General features: G+C 39.4%; 1 long non-coding RNA gene across 1 annotated transcript; it reads right to left on the bottom strand.

The window, feature by feature from the left end:
* Positions 1–2,485: 2,485 nt before the first annotated feature.
* LOC144349491 (uncharacterized) lies at positions 2,486–8,532 on the bottom strand. The gene is made up of 3 exons (XR_013419972.2): positions 8,427–8,532; positions 6,882–7,076; positions 2,486–2,569 (listed from the first exon to the last, which is right to left on the bottom strand). It is a non-coding gene; the product is annotated as an uncharacterized LOC144349491 (long non-coding RNA).
* Positions 8,533–11,561: the final 3,029 nt, after the last annotated feature.

Raw genomic sequence — 11,561 nt, 5'->3', positions numbered from 1 at the left:
CACTGCCATGTTTTTGACGATGATGAATCTCACATTCATTATTTTCGTGACTGGGCCCACAGGCTTCAAAGTACTGTGGCTTGAATGTAATTGTACACCACACGTGAATGTAAACTAGCTTGCACAGTAATTCGTTTCACAGTCATTGAGGTTATACATTTGTTCAATTACTTGTTTATTTATTTATTTACATGATAATAAAAAATCATACATGTAATTTCTTAGACCTTTTCATAATATAATATATATGTTTTTGTACAACACACTGGAAATAACAAAATGGCTGACACCACTAAAAATTGCTGGTCATAAAAAATAGAATACGCATGTGCATCATTATGCAAATTAGTCCACTCACAGATTCCTATTAGTTGTATTCATGCAATTGGGCAGAAACAAATTTTAAACAAGCAGCCTGTCGGCTGAGATAGCTCCGCTGTTAGCAATGCACATGGCAATTAAAGAACAGAAGATATCATTAGAAAATGAACAAATCTGAGAGAGGTCCACGTGTAGTACCTATATGTATAATATATCAAAGCAATTGGACTTGCGGTTTTCAACAAGAAGTCGAAAATATCACTTTTTACCAAAAATTACAAAAATATTCATCAAAATTAGAGAATTAAAGATATCATCATGAAATGAACAAACCTGAGAGAGGTCCACATGTAGTACCTATATATGTAATATCAAAGCAATTGGACTTGCGATTTTCAACAAGAAGTTGAAAATATCACTTTTTACCAAAAATGACAAAAATATTCACCAAAATTAGAGAATTAAAGATATCATTACAAAATGAACAAATCTGAGAGAGGTCCACATGTAGTATCTATAAATGTAATATCAAAGCAATTGGACTTGCGGTTTTCAACAAGAAGTCGAAAATATCACTTTTTACCAAAAATGACAAAAATATTCACCAAAATTAGAGAATTAAAGATATCATTACAAAATGAACAAATCTGAGAGAGGTCCAGATGTAGTACCTATATATGTAATATCAAAGCAATTGGACTTGCGATTTTCAACAAGAAGTCGAAAATATCACTTTTTACCAAAAATGCCAAAAATATTCACCAAAATTAGAGAATTAAAGATATCATTACAAAATGAACAAATCTGAGAGAAGTCCACATGTAGTACCTATATATGTAATATCAAAGCAATTGGACATGCAGTTTTTAACAAGAAGTTGAAAATATCACTTTTTATTAAAAATGACAAAAATATTCACCAAAATTAGAGAATTGAAGATATCATCATGAAATGAACAAATCTGAGAGAGGTCTACCCAAGGTACATATACACCAAGTATCAAAGCATTCAGGCTTGTAGTTTTCAAGAAGAAGTCGAAAAAGTAAAACATTGACACGGACGACGGCGGACAATCACTCATATGATAAGCTCCGCTCGACAAAGTCGACAGCGGAGCTAAAAATAATAATAAAAAAATACATAAAAAATGCTAAATTTTAATTAAAATGTAAAATAAAACAATGAATTGCAGCAGCCAATCATGAGTAACATTCTTACCAAGTTACATAAAAATCATTGTAATGCTTCTTGAAATATAACCGAAATAGCTTAAAATTCACACTTTATTATTCACACACGAACAGTGGTTATTGAGATATCAATGGAACAGACACACACACAGACACACACACAGACACACACACTAACTGCAAAGACTCTCTTTTTGTGCTTCGCACGCGGGAGTCAAAAATTGTCACTAAATCACATTGTCTATTAAACAAAATTCATTGTAAAATGAAATAGAAATCATAATAAAATCTTAGGCATAAAGAAATAAGTGTTTCCCCCACAGTAAATATAAATGCACCCTTTTGATAATGTTGTGTATCAAAATTGAATTGGGCTTACAATGCTCAGCGAATGGTTAGCAAATTAATGAGCAATATTGCTGATTTGGTGTTCCATTCATTATTGCAATCACAGTCGGGTAAATTTATGCTAGAAATGGGTAACCCAGTAAAAATTCTTACTTTGTGATTTGGACCAATTTGATGGTGAATATCCATTGATAGGTTCTATTTGAACTTCATTCGTAGAAGATGGACCGTGATATACACTCTTAGCAATAAATGATATTGAGGGATCAAACTTTAAATCACTTGATATAATCCAGATATCATCTGCAAACAAACAGATGAAAAAATATTATCAAATCTGTAGTAGAATTTATACACACTACCTTCTTAGTTAGAAATGAAAAACATGGTAAGTAATTTTATCCACAAATGATTTTTAATTTTATTTCTTGTTTTTTTATTGCCATACTGATAGAAAAATATGTATTTTTAAAGATGCAATAAAGTTAATATTATTATTATTATTAACATATGATTTAGATTTTTAGCACATTTAATGAGACGTGTTACAAATACAGGAAACATTTACTTTGTATTTGAATTTAAATTGTAATGCTCCAAGTAAACTTACCTTTGGCATAGAAAGATGAGTGTTCTTTTTTCGACAGTTTCAGATACAGCTTCTTCTGAACGTTTTCAGTTTTCCTATTTCGGTATTTCTTTACCCAGGACTAGCAGTGAATTAAAAGAGTGCAGGCAACATACAAATGTATTAAGATAAACAAATATATGATTTAACCATACTAATACTTGACACAATTAAACAGTTGCTGAACATTCTCTTCAGTCCTAATAAACAAGTTATTGTCAATGACAAGTCCCCAACCAGGTTTTAGTGAATGTCAACATTTAATAGTGCCGAGAAAATGATGATCAGTTCAGCCATGTTAGCAACATTGCTCCCCAAAAAATTATGTGCACGCATTGTGTTTAATAGACATACCAAGTTTGATTGAAAAATGTCTATATACTGAGATTCAGTTCTGGAATGGCAGAAATACTTCACATGACTACCAAGGTGATATCTATAATATCCACTGACGTCAAGGTCGATATTATGGATATCGTTGAGGTAGGAATGCAATATCAAACATACACAATGAGAGGATGTTCCTCTGTTATAGCGAAATAACCCTTACAACATAATAGAACCTTCCAAAACCTTTTGTAATGAAGCAAGTGGGCGATATCAGCACTGAGTTTTAAAAAGGTATACAGCTCCCCATTGATACACAGATTTTGTGGAATTCGTCATCCGCACCTGGATGCATCTTAGTTTTGTAAGCAGTTCAAAATTGTTAATCATTCATTTGCATACTTTTCATTTGCATAAGCTTTGTTCGTTTGTTTCATTTCTCCACTGCGCATGTTTATTGTAGCCCATTTGCTTCGTTCTGTTTACATGCACTGTTTACATCGCACGCTGTTCGTGCACAGTCATTTCTGTTCGGGTTATTTACATTTTACTTTCTCGCTATGCCAAGAAGTAAGCGTCACTCAACATGCTCTGGCTGCCAGCTCGATGTGGAAGCTCACACTTGAGGCAAGCACGAAAAATTCTGCACCGGTCCACCGCCGGAGGAAGAGAATTGCCGTTCACCAAACAGCTCAACTGTCGTCCCTAAGTCGTCTCCTTCCACCTCAAAGCTCCGACATTACTCACCCACTCACTCATACGCGGAACCACACGGATATTTTGACGAGTTTTCAGACGTGGATGAAGACGACCAAGCAGAGTTAGCTATTTTGCAGTGCCGGAAACAATCCTTGTTGGCTAGAATCGCGAAGCAAAAATTACAGGCGGAAATCTCTCAGCTAGAACTGGAATTCAAAAGTTGTTCCTTGAAAGCACATCCATCAACCACAGGCCTATCATCCATGCGCCATGTTGGATCACATCCATACACTTGGTTCCGGTTGCCTCCTTTACAAACAAGACCTTAGCAGGGCATACCGACAACTTCACGTGGATCCGAGAGACTACAACCTTCTCAGCTATTCTTGGAAAAGGAAATACGACTTTGACGTTTCCCAACCTTTCGGGTTACGCACAGCGTCCTTAATGTGTCAATGGTCGACCAATGCAGTGCGTCACATCCTACGCAACCAAGGGCACAGGGTGATCAATTATATCAATGATTTTGGCGGAGCCGAGTTACCAATCAATGCTACTGTGGCCTTTGAGAGTCTAGGAAATCTGCTAAACGAGCTCGGCCTTCAAGAATCCATGGCTAAAGCAGGGGCTCCTGCTACTAGTACGACTTTTCTCGGTTCTGAATTTGACACAGTCAACATGACCATTGTTGTACCCGTCGCCAAACTCGCTCAAATTCATAAAGAGCTATCCAACTGGGACAATCGCTCCTCTTGTTCCCGCACAGAATTACAAAGTCTAATCGGTCGCTTGTCCTATGTCTCGAATTGCGTTCGCCCGGGTCGCTTGTTTATTTCCTGCATGCTGTCAACGCTTCGCACATTCACTGCTAAACATTCCCGCACCCGTATTGATGCAGAGTTTCGCAAAGACTTCTTATGGTGGAAGACAGTTTTACAGGACTATAACAGCGTTTCTATCATACACACCCAACCTTGGTCTCTGCCAGACACTGTCGTGTGTACAGACGCATGCCTTTCAGGCTGTGGCATCGTCTCCGTTACCCAGTTCTTCCGCTCACCTTTCCCACAACACATCATCAACATGGGCTTGTCTATCAATGCATTGGAATTGCTTGCAGTCGTGGTCGCACTCAAGCTTCGCTTGCAAATAACCTCTGACAACACGACAACGGTCGCATTGATCAACTCTCACTCTTGCATACTTCCAAGCACATTTCAAATTCAATCTCTGGGCTGTACACATCCCTGGTCGGAGCAATGTCGCGGACGCGCCAAGCCGTTCACATTTATCTGGCATTTACGAGTCTTGTGTGGAAGAGTTACAGTCAAACTTTGGCATCTCAAAAGTCGTTGTACCTCAGGAAACGTATCAGTTTATTCATCTTTGGTAACTTGTATCATTTTTCTTTTTCGTTTCTGCAGGTAGTCAAGCTCCGCTCGCCGCTCTGGACCACCAGGCGTCCCGCTCACTCCACTCCGGTTCATTGCACAACATTACAACTCAATGGCGTGCATTCTTCCTTTTCTGCCATTTCTTTCGTATCCAGCCAGTTCCGGCCACAATACAAACGATTATTCGCTACACACATTTCCTCGCCTGCTCGTTTTCAAGCACAGCATCTATCCATAACTACCTCAACGGTGTTCGGCTGCTGCATCTTTTTGTCATCAAGACCCCACCTTCACTCGACTCATTCGAACTACGTCTTGTTCTCCGGGGAATACAGCGGATAACTGCGCACCAGCCTCGCCGCAAGTTGCCTATCACACCAGATATTCTTCTTCGAATTCATCGTCTCTTGGACTTTACAGGCCCGCTGCACGTTACGCTGTAGTCGTGCATGCATGCATGCGTAAGTCAAACCTGGTGCCCCTTCAGATGCAGCTTTTGATGCCTGCAATCATCTCTCACGGGGCAGCGTCTGATACAACACCACAGGTTTGATCATCCGTATTACATGGTCCAAAACCATACAGTTCGGTGAACGGGTACTGCACATTCCCATCCTGGCTATCCCTGGGTTCGCCCTCTGCCCAGTATCAGCCTACAAGCAGATGGTGGACATGTTGCCAGCACCCTCAGAAGCTCCTGTTTCTTGCACCGTCATCTACCAGCAGACTGTATCCTTTGACGTACCAGTCTTTCGTTCGACATCTGCGATCATTGCTCAGCTCTACAGGGCTAGACCCAAACAGCTACTCCGGTCACAGCTTTCGTCGTGGAGGTGCCTCCTTCGCATTTCAGTCAGGAGCAGACCCTGAAGCAATTAAAGCGCAAGGCGACAGGCATTCACAAGATTGCCTGCTCTACATGGAATCCTCATTCGGTCGTTGTCTCAGGGCAGCATCATGCATTCACATCGATCCAAGTCGATCTGACTCTTTGAACATTCGCTTTTGGCGGCTTTCATTTTTGGCCTTTTAGTACTGTATTTCGCTGTATGCCAGAAATGTAATTTTAGATTCAACAGAATAAAACAAATCTTTTTATTTTCTTTTGTCGCCAATTCGTTTGCGTTGGGTTTGTTCTTTGCCATTGAATAATTTATACAACCAATCGAGCCACGGACATTTGGTATTCACAATATTGAAGTTGTTTGATTGGCTACGTAATATCGGCTGAATGTGCGTATAAATGCAAAATCACACATGGCCTAATAGAAGCAACGCAGGCAGCTGAATATTTGAATCAGCTCAGGTTTGATAATGTTGATATTGAACAGGGTACTGTTCAAACATCGTTATCTTTGATCATGGGTTTGCAAAGCTACAGTTGTTCTGAGCTGCAAACGCCTCTAAATGTCCTAAGTGATAAAGAATTCCAGGGTTTTCGACAAGTGCTCGATTAGAAATGAAAAGATTGTCCAGTCTGGGGTTAGGATCAAAAACAAAACAAGCTGAGGTAATTACCAAAGACTAAACCGCGTTACTGTGGAAAATGAAGCTGCTGGGAGACTATTCTCCCCAGGTTCCTGTTGGCACTATGGCATTTCTAAATGGCAAACATTTTGCCCTCAGAAGCGAAATGGAACATCAAGCTCTACGTTTGACCCACCCCAAATCACTTTACACGAGTCACAAGGTGAAACGCCTTATTTGAAGTATGTGGAAGACGTGTTGAAAAGCAACCAAGGTGGTCATCGCAGAGTAAGACGAAAGGAGGTAATGCATTATGCAAATGCTGAAAACCCCAAACAATGCAATATTAGAATGTACAAGAAGTACACATCACTCTGCCCACCCAAGGGAAAACAAAAAGCATATAAAACACACGTAAAATACATGAATTGACTGTGGGGGTTTAAATTATAAAACAATAACCATACAATACATGTTTATAAAACTTATATTTAGGCCTATACTTACGGGAGCGTTATTAAGTGAACCCTGGCCATATGAATCAGGTATTTTTCTAACTAATTGACATTCACAGTATAGAGCTATATTCTGACTTTTGAAATATGCATTGATGTTATCAGCATTTAATAAGACAGGTTGTGTAAGCTTTCTTGCATGCTTTCCGTTATTTGATTTATCACCCTCATCTGCCCATTGGAAAAACTGAAAAGAAACAAACACCAATAAAAAGTTAAGTATGAATGTGTTAATAGATAGCATGGTCTGTGTTCATAAAATGTAATCATGTTAAATTCAGAATGTGTAAGACCAGAAGATGTCACGATGTTTTACAAGAAGCAACACAGATGGCAACTTCTCTTCACGACATTGTTTGACACCCTTCACATGAGAAGATGAAACCAAATTGGTACATCAGATCTAAGATGATGATCGGCTAGAAACCAGGTCTGTCTATCACATGCATGACATTTTCCCAAATAATTTTGGCCAAAACTTTTGTTACAGAAGATTTTCCAAACACTCTTACAGTTTTAAAGATCTACAAATATCACTGCAGTACAATTACAGCAAACTAATGCACATTACAGTATGTTACATGTATGTATATGTATGTATGTACTTTACAAAAGTCAATAACCTCATGTCTGTCAGCTGGGACAAAACATTATACAATACTGGGCCGCGTTAGCGCCCAGGGTGAGCGCTTACCTGAGCACCCCCCTCGGAAAAGAGTGCAAATGACAATTTTAATTCACCATGTGACACATTGAGAGGAAATAAAATTATGAAGTTAGTTGCATCATCATTGACTATTACAATGAAGAAACAGAAATGATCACAAAAAATATGCACATTTTATTACAATATTAATTACGTACCACCCGAATTTACGAGATTAAAAATATTAAGAATCTGTTAATGTCAAAGTCAAAATCTTCATCATTATCTGCACTGATGAATGTGTTGGATCATACGCAAACTCTCGATGAAAAGCACTTTCGGCCATGATGTATTTGCATGATTTGACCTGCCGTAATTTTCTTTGACCTTTTTTATAAACTGTTAATAACTAATCAGAATGCTGTGTTGACTGATGCAACTCTTTGGAAATTCCTGAAGACTTTTCGGTAACACGATGCGGAAGTGAATTGTCGCTGTCGAAGTGTGATCTTTTGGAATTGATTTCAGCGAATAAACAACATGTTTTTTTTTAAAAACTGGTAACTAGCAATTTTTGTGAGGTAAACTGAATATGGCATGAAATATTTACCGCATTTGATTGTTGAAGCGTAGTTTATGCACGGTTACCGTGGGCTGCGCATTCACAACATATTCTCGATATCCATGCTGTATCATATAAAACGATTACCAGTATTATACCAGCAATGATCAGAGACCAAGTTTTAAATTAGTGACATTTTGAAGGGTGGGCGCTTTGCTGAATGTGATCCCGAATATACAAATTGTGCAAAAGTAGAAGGCGCTTGACCCCGCAGGCATGGGTGCTAACGCAGTCCAGTATGGTATATACAATAATATGGTCTTCCACACCTTACACTGCTGTCCTCTTGGAGCACTGCATGTATAAAACAATCTTCCTTTATTAGACCCAGCTTTTTTTACAGCAATAATCTTAGAAGCATTACCATGCTCACATGGTGGTGTGCAATGATCAGTTGATGATTTACCTAAAGATAAAGTAGTCTAATTTGTAGGAATATTACTAAATATCTTATAAAGTTAATTAAAAAGAATTCATTGTTTCTGGTAGTTGAGTTTAAGTACACGTTTCACACAATAACAATAACTTTGATCAAAATTATCATGGTCTTGGATACAATAGCGGGAATTTAAACAAAAATTATTGACATGACAGTCTCAATTATATTCAATGTTTTAATAAAATCCAGTTTCAGACTGGAATTTTTTCAGATGAATTTTTTAGTTTAAAATGGCAGCCAGCCATCTGAAATTAGATCACGAAATGAATACAATTGTATATGCATCTCAATAAAATATGATAAATTAGAAGGGTTGTACAAACCCGTTTGTTTAGATAATCATACCTTCCAGAAAATATGTGGAAATAATAAATTTCATTTATTACTTGTTAGGCCGCGTGAATAATAATTAGGGCCCAAACAATTTGAATGCATTGAAACAGTATATTGGTTGGGTTGGATAGCGCAGATCGAAATTAGCAGCGCCAAGAAAAAGAGGCTGGCTTCGGCCGAGGGCACTTTCACGAAAGCGCTTTAGCACACGGGAGGCCCTTGGTGGTGCGGGCTGGCTCCATGCATGAACACTGTCTGACCTGTCACCACTGGCCCTAACCTGTAGAGTCCTTCTTCCATTGATTGAAGGTCTCTCAGATAGTAGTTAATGAAGACATTCAGAGATCTCCAGAACCCCACTCGAAGCACCTGTTCGAGGGAAGCACCAGGCATCAAGTCAAAGTGTTGGCTAACCCCCACGAACTTGGTGTGCCCTTACTTGGTGTCATTCTAAACTGGTCGCTGAAGAAGTGTACGCTTCCATGACTGTATCGACAATCCACCGTGAAATGGTGATATTCGAGGCAGGGCGGTTTTGCTCGCCTCGCCCATAACAGACAAACATGTGCATATCGCTGCCCAAGACACCTTGGTGCGATCGGAGTACCAACTCAAAGCTTAGACGCGACAGGACATAGAATCCGTTCCTGGCGGCCCCCCGTGCCTACTACGTTAGTAAGGCATTGGATGACAATGGTTCATGTTCATGCCCTGGAATAAGGAGTAGGCACATCTGTCCAAAAACGACAGTGCTCCGATCTCTGAGTGCTGCCTAACTGACACCACAGCCAAGAGAAAAAATGTTTTCATAGTGATATATTTCATATTCGTCTCTCCCATAGGCTTGAAGGGGGGGGGTGTCGGAGCTCGAGGCCAGAATCGTCAATATAGATTTTCCCTGATCAAATAAATAAAAGAAACATGACACAGTTCCAGTGTAGGAAATTCCTGCCCGTCCGCACGCCCGAGACGGGTAACTTTCGTATCGGACTGGTTTAATTTCAAACTTATCTGTCCGGTGGTCGGGTAACATTTGACCACATTCTTCCGCCGAAATTAAAATAAACACGCATTCTCAACACGGAATCCATTAACTTATAAACATAATAATAGGTACTTGAACTCGGGTCAGGTCCTATCTCCCATGGTGCAGCGAGACTTCCGGTGACCCCTGACAAGTTCTATCGTTGCAGAGTTTGTTTACAAAGTTTTCATTTCGCGTACATCATGTATCGTTTTTTGGGGATAGACCCTCCAACAAAGAAACAGAAGTCGAGCATCGATAGAATTGCGGCAAATAAGGAGTATGACCAGTCAAAACGTACCCGCAAAATAGTTCCAAGCTGGAAGACGGAGTTCAAAGAATGGCTGGTCACCGATGACACCGGTAATCATACGGTTTATTGCCGTATCTGCCGGGCTATTTACGGGCCGTTATCAAACCGCAAAATACCAGACAAACTCCGTAAGTACGGAAAGGGATCGTTTGTAACCGAAGTACCAATTTAAGACATGATGCCCTCACATGCCATGAAATGTCAATTGGTCATAAACAAGCCAAATCGATATTTGACGCAAAGAATGCTCCACCATCAAAACAGATGAAAGCTACAAAAACCCAGTACAGAAACAAATTGAAGAGTTCAACCATGACCATGTTGATGACCATACAGATGCACTCTCCTTCAGTCTCTGAATTTGATCCAATTCCTTCCATACATCAATGGAATCGGCATCACCATCGAAAACCAAGTTTTATGGAAGGACAGAGGAGAAAGAAGTTGAGTGCTATACAGGCAGTAGATGAAGCAGTAGAGCAGCAGAGAGCTGCTGATGCACTTGATGAGGAGGAAGTTGCAGAGGCTGAAACAGATGGTGATGCTCATTTGGTAGCTGGATTAGATTCAGACTATGGTTCAGATTTTTCTGATCTAGCTGAGAGCAACAGTGACACAGACGTCTGATATACCATGTTCTGAATATGCATGTTCTCTACAGCTACTTTGTTGTTAAAATAAACCGTGCATAGTATATTGTATACAACTTGTGTTTATTTGTGTGTGTGTGTGTGTGTGCGAAAATAATTGGAAAAATGTGCGGGACTGGTAACATTTTAGCAGGGCTTGTAACTTTTGAAAGTTACCAGCCCTGATGTCTGGTATGTAATCTGGACAAATTTCCTACACTGCAGTTCCCGATAAATTTTTGAAAGTTCTCTTTGTGCTCGTCATATTAAAGCGGAGGGGTTGTCGCGAGCGTGTCCTTGAAACTTGAGTTCCAAGTAGTGTATACAACAGATTTATTTACATCAAAACACGTGTTCCGTGTAGTAGTAATATGGCCAAAAATAAAAACAGCCGTCATTCAGCCATCTTTGATCTGATTATGAAACACACTGATATGTATGATGTACGTGCCAAATACGGCTGAAAATGGTACATAAATTGTGGAAATATAGTAGTAAGGCCAAAAAGTCAAATGGCTGTCAATCGGCCATCCTTGACCATATTTTGAAACAAATTGTCATGGACATGCATCCTAACATGTATAAAGTACATGTATGTGCCAAATTTGAATGAAAACTGACAGAGTACGTCCAAGATACCGCATAGAAAAAAACACAAGATGCCTG

Source organism: Saccoglossus kowalevskii, chromosome 19 (assembly GCF_978046115.1).
Source record: "Saccoglossus kowalevskii chromosome 19, keSacKowa6.1, whole genome shotgun sequence".
NCBI classification, from domain to species: domain Eukaryota; kingdom Metazoa; phylum Hemichordata; class Enteropneusta; family Harrimaniidae; genus Saccoglossus; species Saccoglossus kowalevskii.
Note: the sequence above shows the minus strand (reverse complement) of the source record. Positions and strands in the feature narration are given on the sequence as shown.